The following is a 13,278-nucleotide window of genomic DNA, read 5'->3' on the forward strand; positions in this document are numbered from 1 at the left end:
TTCCTACTCTTGTTATATTAGAAAATATGGTATACCTAGCGGCGTGTATGTATGGATGAAAAAGGGAGATGACTCCCTAGTTACTAACAGAAAAGGACCAAACATAACTTGGGTACCTGAAAAAGGCAAGTGATCTATGTTTTGAAGATATGTCTACGAGCACATGGACAACATTGGTATCTTGATAGTCGATGCTCGAGACATATGACGGGAAATAGATCAAAATTCCTAGATCTATCCTTGCAAGAAAAAGGGTTTGTCACGTATGGAGACAACAACAAAAGGAAGATACTTCGCACTAGAACGATTGGCAACTCGAATCAGGCAGTGATCGAAAATATGTTATATGTTGAAGGCCTGGAACATAACCTCTTGAGTATCAGCCAACTATGCAATAAAGGTAACCGTGTATCTTTTGATTCTAAGTGTTGTATTATTCGTGACAATATATCTAATAAAGTTAAGTTTGTCGTATATCGTATAAATAATATCTATATGGTTAATCTGGAGGATGTCACTACTCTATTTTAAAAAAAATTATATCCAAAGAGGATGACATCTGGCTTTGGCATAGGCATCTCACTCATATTCATGTAAAGCATCTACATAAATTGTCTAAAAATAATCTGGTTGATGGGCTACCAAAACTTGACTTTAAAACTCAGGAAACTTGTGATACTTGTCAAAAATATAAACAAGTTAAAATCTCTTTTTCTAAAACGAATGTGATATCCACAACAAGACCTTTGGCGCTTCTCCTTATGGACTTGTTTGGACCATCACAGGTTATGAGTTTTGGTGGTAGCTTTTATGCTTTAGTAATCAATGACGATTCCTCTAGATTTACATGGTCATTATTTCTAGCATCCAAGAGCGATGCTTTCAAGTCTTTCAAAAACCTTGCCAAGCAAATCCATAGCCAGTTTAATCATAAGATACTATATATTCAATCCGGTCATGGTGGCGAATTTGAAAACCATTTATTTGATAAATTCTATAATAAATATGGTATTATGCATCAATTTTTGGCCCCTCGTACCCCTCAACAAAATGGAGTTGTTGAGAGGAAGAATCGAGTCTTAGAGGAGCTTGCTAAAACCATGCTAAATGATGTAGTGCATACAACTTGCTATGTGATTAATCGTATACTCTTGAGGCCTACTTTTTCAAAAACCCCATATGAACTCTTAAAAGGTCGTAGACCTAATATTTCTCATTTTCATGCTTTTGGGTGTAAATGCTTTATATTAAATAATGGAAAAAGAGATTTAAGTAAATTTGATTCAAAAGTTGACGAGGGTATATTTTTGGGGTATTCATTGCATAGTAAAGTTTATCGAATCTTTAATGAATAATCAATGCAAGTAAAAGACTCCGTGCATGTCCATTTTGACGAATCTTCTCCAAAAGAAAAGAGGAAGGAATTTTATGATGATGTTACAGGTTCTTTGGAAGAGGCATACTCTAAGGACATGGACCAGGACAAAGAAGCAGAAGCAGAGAAAACTATACAAGATGAGCATTAGGACTTGCCAATCGCGTGGAAGACCAAGAAGGATCATCCACTCGACAAAGTAATAGGTAATATACCTATGGGGTGGTAACATGTAGCTCTTTACGTAACTTTTGTAACTTTGTAGCTTTTGTATCTCAAATCGAGCCTAAGACCATCGATGAGGCCATTGAGGATGTGCACTGGGTATAGCTATGCAAGAAGAGCTAAACCAATTCGAGTCTAATAATGTATGGAACATGGTCCCAAATCCTAAAGGACATCCAGTGATTGGTACTAGATGGGTCTTTCGTAATAAATTGGATGAATTTGGCTTGATAATCCTAAATAAAGCTTGCTTAGTGGCCAAAGGCTACAACCAGGAGGAGGACATCGATTATGATGAGACCATTATGATGAGACCTACGCTCCTGTAGCCAGATTAGAGGCCATAAGGATGCTTTTATCATTTGCATCAATTATGACCTTCAAGCTCTTTCAAATGGATGTCAAGAGCGCCTTCTTGAATGGCTACATTCAAGAGGAGGTATATGTAGATCAACCTCCCGACTTTAAAATTTTTAAATATCTGAAGCATGTATATAAGCTCAAAAAGGCCCTTTATGGCCTGAAACAAGCTCTCATAGCTTGGTATCATAGATTGAGCTCTTTCCTCTTGGAAAAAGGGTTCGTGAGGGGTATGGTTGATACTATCCTCTTTATTCATAGATTAGATAATCATATTTTTCGTTCAAAATTATGTTGATAATATAATCTTAGGATCTACTAATTACATTCTATGTAAAGAATTTCCTGAGTTGATGCAGCGTGAATTTGAGATGTCAATGATGGGTGAGCTGACCTTCTTTCTTGGACTTTAAATCAAACAAATGGAAAGTGGCATCTTCATTCATCAATCGAAATATATCAAAGAGTTACTGAAGAAGTTCGATATGGAAAAGTGTAAAGAGGCTTCAACACCTATGGCATCCGCATGCTATCTAGATAAAGATGAAAAGGGAAAAGCAATCGAGGTAACCAAATATCGTGCGATTATCGGCACATTATTGTATTTAACTGTGAGTCGCCCCGATATTATGTTTAGTGTTTGTATGTGTGCTAGATTTCAAGCTTTGCCTAAAGATTCACATTATACTGATGTAAAACGAATTATGAGATATTTAAAAGGAACAACTAATATGGGATTATGGTATCCTAGGGATGCCTCATTATCCTTGGTAGGGTATTCCGATTCCGATTTTGCATGATGTAAGTTGGATCAGAAAAGCACTAATGGGACTTGTCATTTACTTGGTAGTTCCTTAGTTGCATGGCACAGTAAAAAGCGAGCATGTGTGGCTTTATCCACCGTCGAAGTGAAATACATTGTCGCCGGTGTGTGTTGCACTCATATCCTTTGGATGAAGCAGCAACTTAAGGACTTTGGACTTAACCTAGAAACGATTCCTATAAAATGTGATAATACAAGTGCCATAAACCAATCTAAGAATCCTGTTTTGCATTCTGTTTTGCATTCTAGAACCAAGCATATTGAAATTAGACATCATTTCTTGCGTGACCATGTACAAAAAGGCGATTGTGTGCTTGAATTTGTTGAAACATCTAAGAAGTTGGCTAATATTTTCACCAAGCCTCTCTCACGAGATACCTTATATGTTCTTCGAAGAGAACTTGGAATTCTTGATGAAAATTATCTTGATTAAAATCGTCTAAAACTGTTATTATATGCTTCGCATGATTAATGTGTTCTATGCTTCAAAATTTATACTTGTTATAAATGCATTATATTCCTATTATGACTCATGATCTTGTGTGACAAGCTGAAAATGTATATGTGATTGATTAAAAAATGCTCGATAAAAGTTAGAAATATTTGCATGCTTTTAAAACCCAAAAACCTCTTGATTATACAAATATGATATCAGTTAATCGATTAACTATCCTTCTTAATTGATTAAAATGAGTTCCAGTAGCAAACATTTCAATTTTCACTAAATTTAATCGATTAAGATTTATTTTAATCGATTACATGGGCTCATTTTTTCTAAAAACCTGGAATTTTTACACTACTTATTCGATTAAATGCTGCACTTAATCGATTAAGGGAAACACATATATTAGAATCATATGCGTTTTTGTCACCTTTTTCAAACCCTCTCTTCCTCCTTTTTTCTGAAAATATCAAATGCAAACAACAAATTTGAAATCTTAGCTTAATAGAAGTATTAAACCTCACCTTTACCCATTTGTGCACCTCATGTCATCTAATCCGTTTCTCTATTTCCCAAGAAATCACATTCCCAATTCCAAACCCTAAGCTCTAGGTTCCCTCCCTTATCCTCCTTCTCCTCTCATTACTCACACCTTTTAATCTACAATGGGAAGAGGACGTTCGAAGAGGTTCAAGACAACTACTCAACGCACTCGTAGGCCTCCTAATGCTTCATCTTCAAATCCGAACGTGCGGCACGACCACGAAGATACCTACTACTCACTCATACTTCAGGTTACCTAGATGGTGGAACAGAATTTTGAATTTCCACAAGGTATGCAGGCTCATGGTGTTGTAATGTTTTTGGAATTAACAGGTAATTTGTACCTCACTTTGATTAGGGAACTTTACGCTAACTTCCATTATAAGGATGGTAGATATTGGTCTATGATTTCGGGAAATCTTTTTGAGATAGCTATTAACCTTTTATGAATGTGGGAGGCTTATCCACTACTGGTGTTAGCCTAGGTGATTATGAATGGCTTGGTGATTTCGATGTTGCTGGGGTATATAAATCATGTCTGAGAGGTCACCATCTGGATTTCCAGGGAGAACTGACTAAAACTGGTTCTTTATCGGTAGAGAATATATTGCTTCACTATTTGATTGCATACATCTTGATTCAGAGGAACACTAATCATGCACAACCTACTGCTAATGATCTGAAATTTATGTATATTGTGAAGGAGAATATAATGGTTAATTGTCCTGAAGGAATTCTGAAGGTCATGTATAATGTCTCTTCATCGCAATCCAAATTGCTGCCCTACAATATCTTCATATCGAGAATAATTGACTATATGCATATTGATGTATCTGACACCATCGTCATAGAGACTTCTGACAAAGATTACCTTGTTGGTGAAAGCCTTATCCACAAGATGGGTGTCTACAAGTATGGAAGTACTTGGCAATACCAGGAAGATTTCATTATAGTGGATTTGGAGCTACCTGATGATGAGGATCAGGTTGGTACAGATCAGCCTAATGAGAGACTCAAGGGGAGCCATCTGGAAACGCACTACAGCAACCATCCTTTGGATTAGCTGAGTTGGTTGCCATGGAGCAAAGGCTGAACAACATGATAGATTTACACTTTCAGTTTTTGAAGGACTCCTACCATACTAATTTGGAACCATTTGACGAGCGTCAGGTTTCTTACATCGATAACCACTATCAGACTACGAGGAGCTTTATCCAGATCACTGTTGAGGCACAGAATGCGAGGTTTTGTGCAAAGTTTGAGAAGCTGAGATTCCTCATCCAGGGTGATAGTAGTTTGGTCGTACGTGATGATAGAGATCCTCCTCCACATCCCTAGATTAGAAGGCCTTAGATCTTATATTGCCCTAGATTTAATCCTTCTATATGGCTAATTTTTAGGATTTATGCTGCTTTGTAATTTCGAGACATATTTTCTCTTTGCTTTCTGAAAAGATGCCAGTTAACATGTATAGTTGATAAACATAACATATAGGTAGTTTACCAATTAACATCTTAACTGAAAATATGCTAGTTAATCGATTAAGTAAAGCTTTAATCGATTAACGTGAAAACAATTTTTAACAATTTGAACAGATAACTGAAAAGCGTTTTCAGTTAGTCTCTAACAGCCCGTTAATCGATTAATAGGCAACATAATCGATTAACTGGGTGAAAAACAACTTTTCTATGTAAACTGTATTTTCACCAGATTTCACATACGATTTAATACATTCATACATTCATATTAGAATTACTAAGTTGCATATTTTCATGTTCAATGTATGTTATATAGGCAGAGAGAATGGCATGTGAGATTATAATAAGATAGTATTATGCTTAGGGATTAACATGTAATTCACTACATATTATCAAATGTGTTCATCATCCTATCTTGTTCTTGCATGATTCTTTCACTACTGTTTAGAGATTTCTTAAGGGTAGAAATTACATGTTCTTTATGATTTTGATCTTATACATATTCATAGTAATTGTGAGATTTGTATAGGGTTTATAGCTTGTTCTTTCTTATAATATTTGAGCTATTTTAGTGCTTCACATTACTCTGTTTTTTGTGTTTTTGTGTAACAAGGAAAGTCGTCTCTTAGTGTCGTACCACCAAAGAGATCAGAGAGTCTTCACTAAGACTTGGAGGTCTTGTGTTTACAGCATACTCTTGGCTGGGGCTGGATCGTAGGAAAGGTTTTCCTAGGCGATTGGGTAAGGTCAAACCAAGGTAGAGGTTCTGGGAACTCAAGAAGGGAGCGTTCAAGGTCTTGTAATTGGAAGTGTGTATGTAAGACACATTGGTTTCAATTTTAGTGAAGAAAATCTCCCGGGTCAGAGGGGAGGACTAGATGTAGTTTTGCAGTGGACCACAAAACGAACCAGTATAAAAACCTTGTTGCATGCTATTTCTTTCCCTTATCTCTTTACTATTTTTAGTAGCTTTTAATTGCCTATTGTAGCTGATATTTTGGATATAGTATTACTGCCAAATAAAGATCTTTTGTGTTCAAATATATCTGCTATATCATTAATGTATAATCTATAATTGGTTGTGTAATTGAGGCAGTCAGCAACTGCTAATTCTATGCGACTTAATCGATTAAGTCATAGCTGTAATCGATTAACTAGATAATTTTCCAAAATAGGGCTTTGGTGCAAATAGCGGTGAGTAGAAACTGTGACACCTATTCAACCCCCCCTTCTAAGTATATTCTGTCACTGATACCTAACAAACCGGTCGCCCTCGGTGTCCGAATTGTAGTGTGGAGAAGCATCCTCAAAGGCGGATCGGGCCCAAGTCCCCTGGAAGGGGGCACTGGAGAGGGTGAGAGCCTCATCATGCCCGAAACCTGAAGCACCACGAGGCATTGTTGGCGATTCGAGTTGTTTGGGAATGCAGCCCCAATCGGGCGGTAAATTCCGTCCAAGGCTAAATACTAGCGAGAGACCGATAGTGATCAAGTATCACGAGGGAAAGATGAAAAGGACTTTGAAAAAAGAGTCAAAGAGTGCTTCAAATTGACGGGAGGGAAGCAGATGGGGGTCGACAATGTGCGTCGGTCAGATATGGAATGGCGAGAGCCGATCTGCCAATCGACTCAGGGCATGGAGCGACGTGAATTGTGATGGTGGCCCAAGCCCGGGTTGTTGACATGCTCTTGGAGACGTCATCATCGCTATTATGGTTGGAAGATCGCGTTGTTTGGTGTGCTTTGGCACCTGTGTGCTCCGGGCGTCGGCCTGTGGGCTCCTCATTCGGCCCGTCTTAAAACACGGACCAAGGAGTCTGACATGTGTGTGAGTCAAATGGCAAGTAAACTCGTAAGGCGCAAGGAAGCTGAATGGTAGGATCCCCTTTTGGTAAGGATAATTGGCGATGCGGGATGAATCGGAAGCTGGGTTACGGTGCCCAACTGCGCGCTAACCTAGACCCCACAAAGGGTTATGGTTGATTAAGACAGCAGGACGGTGGTCATGGAAGTCAAAATCTGCTAAGGAGTGTGTAACAACTCAACTGCCGAATAAACTAGCCCCAAAAATGGATAGCACTAAAGTGCACGACTTATACCCGGCCGTTGGGGCAAGGACTAGGAACCGATGAGTAGGAGGGCACGCCGGTTGCTGCAAAACCTGGGGCGTGAGCCTGGGTGGAGAGATCGTCGATGCAGATCTTGGTGGTAGTAGCAAATATTCAAATGAGAACTTTGAAGGCCGAAGAGGGGAAAGGTTCTATGTGAACGACACTTGCATATGGGTTAGTCGATCCTAAGGGACGGGGGAAGCCTATCTAATAGCGCTCTAAGTGTGCAGTCCGAAACGGAATCAGGTTAAAATTCCTGAAACGGGACGTGGCAGCTGACGACAACGTTAGGGAGTCCGAAGACGTTGGTAGAGGCCGCGGAAAGAGTTATCTTTTCTATTTAATAGACTGCCCACCTTGGAAACGGCTCAGCCGGAGGTAGGGTCCAGTGGCTGGAAGAGCACCGCACGTCGCGTGGTGTCCAGTGCGCCCCCGATGGCCCTTGAAAATCCAGAGGACCGAGTGCCCTCCCACACCCGGTCGTATTCATAACCGCATCAGGTCTCCAAGGTGAACAACCTGTGGTCGATGGAACAATGTAGGAAAGGGAAGTCGGTAAAATGGATCTGTAACCTCGGGAAAAATATTGGCACTAAGGGTTGGGCATGGGGGTCCCAGTCCCGAACCCATCGGTTGTCGGTGGACTACTCGAGCTGCTCTCACAGCGAGAGCGGGTCGCCACGTGCCGGTCGGGGGACGGATTAGGAACGGGCCCTTCAGGGCCTCTTCCCCGGGCGTCGAACAGTCGACTCAAAACTAGTACGGACAAGGGGAATTCGACTATTTAATTAAAACAAAGCATTGCGATGGTCCCTACGGATGTTGCCGCAATGTGATTTCTTCCTAGTGCTCTGAATGGGAAAGTGAAGATATTCAGCCAAGCGCGGGTAAACGACGGGAGTAACTATGACTCTCTTAAGGTAGCCAAATGCCTCGACATCTAATTAGTGACGTGCATAAATGGATTAACGAGATTCCCATTGTGCCTGTGTACTATCCAACAAAACCACAGCCAAGGGAACAGGCGTGGCAGAATCTGCGGGGAAAAAAGACCCTGTTGAGCTTGAATCTAGTCTGACATTGTGAAATGACTTGAGAGGTGTAGGATGAGTCGGAGCTGGAAACAACAGAAGTGAAATACCACTACTTTTAACGTTATTTTACTTATTCCTTGAATTGGAGGCGGGGTGTAGCCCCTGTTTTTGGACCCAAGGTCGGCCTTGGTGGTCGATCTGGGCGGAAGACATTGTCAAGTGGGGAGTATGGCTAGTGCAGCACATCTGTTAAAAGATAACGCAAGTGTCCTAAGATGAGCTCGACGAGAACATAAATCTCATGTGGAACAAAAGGGTAAAAGCCGATTTGATTCTGATTTCTAGTACGAATACGAACTGTGAAAGCATGGCCTATCGATCCTTTAGTCCTTCAGAATTTGAAGCTAGAGGTGTCAGAAAAGTTACCACATGGATAACTGGCTTGTGATAGCCAAGCGTTCATAGCAATGTTTTTTTTATCCTTCGATGTCGGCTCTTCCTACCATTGTGAAGCAGAATTTACCAAGTGTTGGATTGTTCACCCAAAAATAGGGAACATGAGCTGGGTTTAGACCATCGTGAGACAGATTAGTTTTACCCTACTGATGACAGTGTCACAATAGTAATTCAATCTAGTAAGAGAGGAACCATTAATTCGCACAATTGGTCATTGCGCTTGGTTGAAAAGCTAGTGGTGCGAAGCTACGGTGCGTTCGATTATGTCTGAATGCCTGTAAGTCAGAATCCGGGCTAGAAGCGATGCTTGTGCTCGTCACTCATTTGTCGACCTGCAGTAGGGGGCCTCGGCCGCATAGAGTCCCGTGTCATTGGTGACCCTCGCAGGGTAGACGAACCTCGTGGGATGCCTTGAAGCGCTATTCCACACTGGGCAGCAGGTAGAATCCTTTGCATATGAATTAAATACGCGACGGGGTGTTTTAAGTGGCAGAGTGGCCTTGCTGCCATGATCCACTTAGATTCAATCCTTGTCGCTTCGATTCGTCCCTCCCACCTCAAACCTTTTTCCGAGCTAGGTCGTACACCCTATGAGGGTTACGAACCCGCACCTCCTATGGGCGACGAGGCGAGTAAGTGCAAAGTCTGCGTTCCGCAAGCATATGGTAGAGACAAAGTCACTTACAATGTGGAGTGCGGAATCGCCTCTGGCCATGCCCTATGGTGCCTTGTGTGTGGTTCATGGTGTCCGGTGGTTGGGGTGCTTTGTGCATGGTGTGGTTCCTCGTGCATGATCCCGAGTGCAAGGTGAAAGAGAGGCCATGGCACATGTGTCCATGTGCTACAAGGTGAAATTGAGGCCATTACACACTTTCTGAGTTCTAGGTGAAAGTGACCCATTCTGTGGCACACGTTCCGAGTGTTAGGTGAAAGTGACCCATGCCATGGCACATGGTTCGAGTGCTTGGTGAAAGTGACTCGTGCCTCGTGTGAGATTCTTGCTTCTCTCGCATTCCCTATTTCGGTGAAAGCATCGTAAGATGCTGGAACCTTCATGAAATGCCTCCATATTTGGAGGGGAACCCGTAATTTTTTAGCCATGGTTGCCACCAAAGTTTCACGTAAGAATTCAACCTCTAGGCGATGTTTCCCGTCATGGCACCATCGCGTGTCCTGCACTTCGGTGGAAAATCATTTGAGGTAAATCCCTCGATGTTACATGGGCATAACTTTGGGAAATGTTTAGGAATAATGCTCCTAGCATTCCTGCAAAAGAACAGCTCAAAAAACATGGTGCACACTCGTTATCTAATTTTCGGGAATTACGTAAAGCTCGTCGCTTAGAAAAATTATGAAACATTATTGGCTTGGAGAAAAATCATGACATGGCCCACTAGTTTCCATTCTTATAAGCACGTGTGCAAAAATTCAGGGCCAACTTCAACCTCTAGCCTAAAAAAAACCAATATGTCTTCCCAGAAAAAAGGATGCCCGGTGGTGCAAAGTGGGCTTTTGCTTGTGTGGGCTCGTCCCTCAGGAAAGTGTGGTCCGTTGACGTACTGGTTTGGTCACACAATGCCGATTTCATTAGTTGTGTCCTTGATGCGGGCATTCCGAGGCCTCTAATGTGACCCGTTCTGCACGGAAGGATGTCGTGTTGGGTGAAGCCTTAAGGGGCACAACCACAGCACGAATGGGCACAAGTCCAATCGTCCAGAAGTGTGTTGTGGTCGGGTTTGCATGTTTTGAAGTCTCGGTGGGATCGTGTGTGACCCAAGCTAAAACGTGCGATCTCTAGGCTCGTGCCTCGCTAAACTATGGTCTGGTGATGATCTGGATCGGTCACACAATGGCGAGGTATGTACATGTGGGCATCCTGTGGACATGCCCAGGCTTGTCATGTGACCTATTATGCACTGAAGAATTAGGTGATGCCTTCTTGGAAGTACTTGAGTGGCCCACCACTGAGAAGTAGTAGGCGGCTTTGCCCCACAATGTCTCGTTCGGTTAGTGATCTTCCCTGGTTGGGAGATTTATGCGGGATGCCTTGCAGCACTATTCTCTACTTGGCACTCCAAGAGTCTTTTCAGTGACTTAAATAGCATGGCACTTCGGAACAGGCAGAGTGGACTTGCTGTTACGATCCACTCTGATTTTTCTCCTGTCGCCTTGTTTTTTTCCACCAGCCTCCAACTTTTTAAGTTCTATATCATATACCCAATGAGTGTTGCGGAGCAGCAACTTGTGTGTGCGATTAGTCGAATTGGTGCAACAAAAATCCACGATGGACACATAGACCTCTGCTATACACCCTTTCCGAGTGGTAGGTGAAAGTGATGGCACATGTTCCGAGTGGTAGGTGAAAGACGCCAACCCCTTCATGAAATTCCTCCATATTTTGACGGGAACCCAGAATTGTTTTGCCATGGTTGCCTGCAAAGTCTCAAGTCGGAATTCCACTCCTAGGTGATGTTGCCCGTCATGGCACCATAGCATGTGCTGCACTTTGGTAGAAAATCATTTCAGGTAAATGCCTCAATGTTACATGGGCGTAAATTTGGGAAATGTTTAGAAATAATATTCCACAAAACATGGTACACACTAATTTTCTAATTTTTGGGAATTATGTAATGCTCGCCGCTTAGAAAAATTACAAAAAATTATCGGCTTGGAGAAAAATTATGAAACTTCGTGGAACACTAGATCTTATTCTTATAAGAACGTGTGGAAAACATCAGGCCAAAATTCGACCTCTAGCCTAAAAAAAGCAAGTATGTCTTCCTAGAGAAAATGATCTCTGGTGGTACAGAGTGGGTTTTTGCATATTAGCCTACTATAGGGGGGCAGCTGCCTGCTTGCCCATGCACCTTGATGGGTCAGGATGGCTTGCCATGCCCCCCCCCCAACGCCCCAGCAAGATTCCCCAAGCATGCTGGTGCTTAGTCCATGGCGATGTGGGCAATTCGACCGAGTCATCTTCCATGCCGAATCTCGGTCGTACGTGGCCACGTGTAGGCTGGTCGTTCTGAAAAATGTGTGCATCGTATTGAACATATCTGGCACCTATGACTCGTTTGCGATGCATCAAGGGCTTGACATTTTCCTCACGGTCCGACTCGAAATTCTTGATGCGTTCGTCCTACTTGTTGAGGTTCCGGTTTGGTGACTCGGTGACGGGTTGGGTAGTTGCGGGTGGCGGGCGTGCCGAGGCTTCTAGCGTGATCGTTTCTGCATGGAAGGATGTGGTGTTAGGTGAAGCCTTCAGGGGCATAGCCACAACACGAAGGGGCACAAGTCCAATCATCTGGAAGTGTGTTGCGGGCTGGTTTGCACGATTGAAGTCAAGGTATAGTCGTTTGCGATTGTAGCAACAACGTGCCTCAGGTAGGCTTGTCCCTCAGAAATGTGTTGGTTGTTGAGGTGTGGGATTGGTCCCGCAGTGCGGAGTTGGTAGTTACGGTATCCCACAGACGTTCCGAGGCTTCTAGTGTGACCAGTCCTACACGGAAGGATGTGGTGTTGGGTGAAGCCCTTATGGGGCATAGCTACAGCACGAAGGGGTGCAAGCCCAATCATTTGGAAGTAGTGTGTTTGTGGCTTGTTTTCATGGTTGAAGTCAACATGCGGTGGTGTAAGACGCACGCAACAATGCTACACGGTGTAGGCTTGTCCAAAAGAAATAGATGCGCACCTTGGGAAATATGTGCGTACCTAGGCGTATTTGTTTCCTGTGAGGCCCTTTTCGCCATGAAAGGACGTGGTGTTAAGTGATGCCCTAAGGGAAGATCTTTGATCCTGACCTTGGCACGGTTTTGATGAAGACACCAACATCACCAAAAAGAAGAAAAGGAAGAATACTTATGAAGACAAAGAAGATTAAAGCTTCAAGAAGATTAGAATAAGTCTCTATAGGTACTTCTATCCTAAAACTCTTACTTATGCAAAGTAGTAATACTCAAAAACTATTTTTAAAGAATAATGAAACACTTTGAAAATACTTAAAACAATATGTGAAAAGATGTGTAACGCGTTACTTAATTCAAGTAACAAGTTACATGTGAGAGAAAAAGAGTTATCCAACTTAAAACTGCTCAGAGTAATCCATTACTACATTTGAGTAACAGATTACCAATTTTACAAAATTTGAGTAACCGATTACCCAAATGGTGTAATCGATTACTCAAATTCGAATGTATAAATTCAGTGGACAGAATGTTTGGGTAATCGAATACCCAATGTAAGTAATCGATTACTAAGGACTGTTGAAAGAGATTTCAGATTTCAAAACGAAAAGTTTTCACTCCAAACAAAATATCTTCACTCCCAACAACTCCTACACTTTCATAAAGTCACCTTGGATGTTTGGAAAGCCTATATAAAGACTCTAAACTCTCACAACATTAACACACAACTTTCATACAACTCTCATAAA

At 41.9% G+C, this 13,278-nt stretch overlaps 1 long non-coding RNA gene across 1 annotated transcript in view; it reads left to right on the forward strand.

Moving 5' to 3' along the window:
• LOC109335793 overlaps positions 7,254-13,278 on the forward strand; it is a 20,254-nt gene continuing 14,229 nt past the window's right edge. The window contains exon 1 of the long non-coding RNA XR_002106258.1: positions 7,254-7,502. This is a non-coding gene — a long non-coding RNA (uncharacterized LOC109335793). The remainder of the gene's footprint in view (positions 7,503-13,278) is intronic.

The sequence above is a fragment of the Lupinus angustifolius genome, chromosome LG20 (genome assembly GCF_001865875.1).
Source record: "Lupinus angustifolius cultivar Tanjil chromosome LG20, LupAngTanjil_v1.0, whole genome shotgun sequence".
Lineage (NCBI taxonomy): Eukaryota > Viridiplantae > Streptophyta > Magnoliopsida > Fabales > Fabaceae > Lupinus > Lupinus angustifolius.